The following is a 3,675-nucleotide window of genomic DNA, read 5'->3' as shown; positions in this document are numbered from 1 at the left end:
CATATTATGATGCATCCCTCGGGCTAAGTAGAGAAACCTACTTGTGAGTCTCTCTCTCGCTTTATCCCCTTTCTTTTACTTTATTTTTATTTCAGGATTTTTTTCCTTTATTAATTTTTTTAATTGCTTGGGTTTTTTATTTTTAGTTATTTATTTATTTAATTTTAATTGTGTGGCTTGCGTCTTTAAATTCTTAGATGACGAATGGTTAGGACATTATTTTAGATACATATATTTAGGACGATAATTAGAATTAGATCACAATCATTAATCAGTTCACTTTCACATTATTAAAAAAAGAAAAAAAGTAAAGTGGTTGCTCTCCCTATGTTCGACCCATAGCTACACTGATCCGTACGCCTGCAGTTATAGTTTAAAATCTCAAACAAGTTTTTGGCGCCGTTGCTGAGCAGACAGTTCTATGTTTTTTTTTGCTTTCTTTTGGTAAATCAGAGTGCTTTGTTTGTTTTGTTTCATTTTTCCTTTTCTTTTATTGAATTCCTGAGAAGAACAACTTGCAATAATACTTGTATCGGTGGAGGTCGCTATGCCTCACAGTATAACAAAGACAGGTTTCACCCTGCAGCAGTATCTCAGGAATTGACCTGAGCAACCCCGGATCCCTGCCGATAAGCTCCCAAAAAGCTTAAAAAAAAGTTTTGCTATCCATTCTTTTGTGCTTGTGTTACTCTAGTTGTGGGTAGTTTTCTATTGCATGATTGTTAGGTGGGTACGTAACACTAAGAATCGGTTAGAAAGAATAGATCCAACAAGTGGTAACCCTATACATTTACTCTCTTTAAAACCTTTTAAGGAGCACATTTATGTGTGAAATCTAGGGAAGTAAATCATGCATTTTACATATTTAGAATGGAGCTACCTTGGGTTTTACTCTCTTTTTGCAGGATTTATACTTTCAATGCCTTAAGGACTATCGGGCGCTATATCTCTAATTTTACACGTAAAGAGGTCCTATTTCTTTTCATGGTTGCAAAGATGATGAAATTCTGAGCAAGATGGATGTATTCAATTAAAAGTATACATTCGTTTGGTCAACCATACAAGTGATTATTCTTTTTGGGCAAGAAAAAGAATAATGGATCAGAACTAAACCGAGATGCAGAACCAGCCCGTCTGCAATTGTCCCAAGGATATAAGGAATATTTCAAATGCCAACAAGGATCAATGGACCACATCCTTAAGTGATTGAAGATTCATTTTTGGTAACAACAACTACCTAGCTTAGTTGGTGAGTTGTGGTGTGCAAAATCTCTTCCTTATTAGGAGGTCTCAAGTTCGAACCTCTTAGCTGCTATTTTGTTGAGGTTTTTTTTTTTAGAATATTTTTTCCCTCCTACTCATCACTCACAGGAGGTCGGCCAAGATAGTTGTACGCAAGTTTGAAGAAGAGAGAGAAAATAAAGACAAAAAATAAGAAAGAAGAAAAAAAAAAGAAAAGAAAAGACAAGGGCATGGATGGAATTTCCCATTTAAAATAGAATATTGTCCAAATCCAAGCAAGGAAAATTGGTCAAGGGGGGTTTCTTGTGCAAGAAGAGAGAGAAAAATAGAAAAAAGAGAAAAAATAGGGAAAAAAAGGTAAGAAAATCGTGGGAGATCTCTCCACATGTTTTCTCTCTTCTCTCTCCTCCACCTCACCACAAAATTGTCCAAGGGGATCCACCCTTGGAAGTCCTTCTCTCTCTCTCCTATTCCCTATAAAAGGGAGTCCACAAAACTCTAAAAATTTGTCCCTCTCTTCCTCTCTAATTCATTCTTCTTCTAGGGCTTTTTTGTTTCTCTATCTCTATCTCTAGTTTTCTCTTTCTCTATCTCTAGTTCTAGGTTTATGCTTTAAACACTTTTGTAAGTTCTTTTATTCAATTAATGCAAGCACTTTTATTTTTTATTTAGTCTTTTATTTTTATTATTTAAGTAATTGAAGTTGCAATTTTCAAGTTCTAGTTCTAGGCTTAGTTCTAGGTGACAAGAACAAGCTATAAAACATGTCTTTCAAGTTCTATTTTTTTTTCTTCAGATTTGTTTTCTCTAGTACTAGAAATTTTAGATTTGGTTTATTCTAGATCTGGTTTTTAGTACTAGTAGTATCTCAAATCGATCAAGGTTTAAGTTCAAGGGTTGAAGTCCATGTAAATAGACTTCCTCAGTAGTCTTCTCTCCCCCCTCTCATTCCCTCTTCTGACTACCCTTTCTTTCTTAATTTAGGATTTTAATTTCAGTCGTTACATTATTGCTATCCCTTTCCCCCAAGGTTCATGGCTAGTGTATATGTTGGCTTTGCCCCTCCTAGCCATAGAACCATCAATTTATTGTTTTTATTTTAATTGTCTCCCTTTCCCTAAAGCCAAGTAGAGTAACCCTTATAAGAGTGACTCTCTGGTCAACAGGGAAGCTCATATTAGGATGCATTCCTCGGGCTAAGTAGAGAAACCTACTTGTGAGTCTCTCTCTAGCTTTCCCCCCTTTCTTTTACTTTATTTTTCTTTCAGCATTTTTTTTCTTCATTTATTATTATTATTTTTTTTTAAATTGTGTGGGTTGTTTATTTTTAGTTCTTTATTTATTTAATTTTAATTACGTGACTTGTGTCTTTAAATTCTTAGATGACGAATGGTTAGGACGTTATTTTAGATCCATATGTTTAGGACGATAATTAGAATTAGATCACAACCATTAATCAGTTCACTTTCGCATTATTAAAAGGAATAAAAAATAAATAAAGTGACTGCTCTCCCTGTGTTTGACCCATAGCTACACTGATCCGTACGCTTGCGGTTATATTTAAAATCTCAAACAAGTTTTTGGCGCCATTGCCGAGGAGACAGTTTCATGTTATTTTTCGCTTTCGTTTGGTAAATCGGAGTGCTTTGTTTGCTTTGTTTTGTTTTTTCTTTTTCTTTTATTAAATTCCTAAGAACAACTTGCAATAATAGTTATATCAGTGGAGTTCGCCATACCTCACAGTATGATAAAGACAGGTTTTGCCCTGTAGCAGTACCTCAGGAATTGACTTGAGGAACCCCGGATCCCTGTCGGTAAGCTCTCAAAAAGCAATAAAAAAAAAAACAAAATCAAAAAAATCAAAAAAATATTAAAAAATCATTAAAAAAAATTTCTATCCATTCTTTTGTGCTTGTCTTACTTTAGTTGCGGGTAGTTTTCTGTTGCATGAGTGTTAGGTGGGTACGTAATACTAAGAATCGGTTAGAAAGAAGAGATCCAACAAGAAGTGACCCTATACGTTTGCTCTCTTTAAAACCCTTCAATATGGGAGACCAACAGCAAAACCCTTCACCTAAATCTCTGAAAGATAGGTTCTACCCTGCTAGAACATCCCAACCTTCCTGCATAGTTCTACCATAAGTCCAGGGCAATAATTTTGAACTCAAATCTCAATACATCACTATGTTGCCCCACTTCCATGGGTTGACCTCTGAGGATGCATACCTATTTCTAAGGGAATTTGAAGAGGTATGTGTTCTAATCAAGATCCAACAGCTTTCTGATGATGCTGTTAAGCTTAGGTTTATCACTTTTGCATTGAAAGACCAGGCTAAGTAGTGGTTGTATGGGTTACCCACAAATTCCATAACCTCATGAGAACAGTTCACAGTTGTCTTCCTTAAGATGTTTTTCCCAACTCACAAGACCAAT

Source organism: Macadamia integrifolia, chromosome 11, assembly GCF_013358625.1.
Source record: "Macadamia integrifolia cultivar HAES 741 chromosome 11, SCU_Mint_v3, whole genome shotgun sequence".
In the NCBI taxonomy this organism is placed as follows: domain Eukaryota; kingdom Viridiplantae; phylum Streptophyta; class Magnoliopsida; order Proteales; family Proteaceae; genus Macadamia; species Macadamia integrifolia.
The sequence above is the reverse complement of the archived record's forward strand: the minus strand, read 5'-3'. Positions refer to the sequence as shown.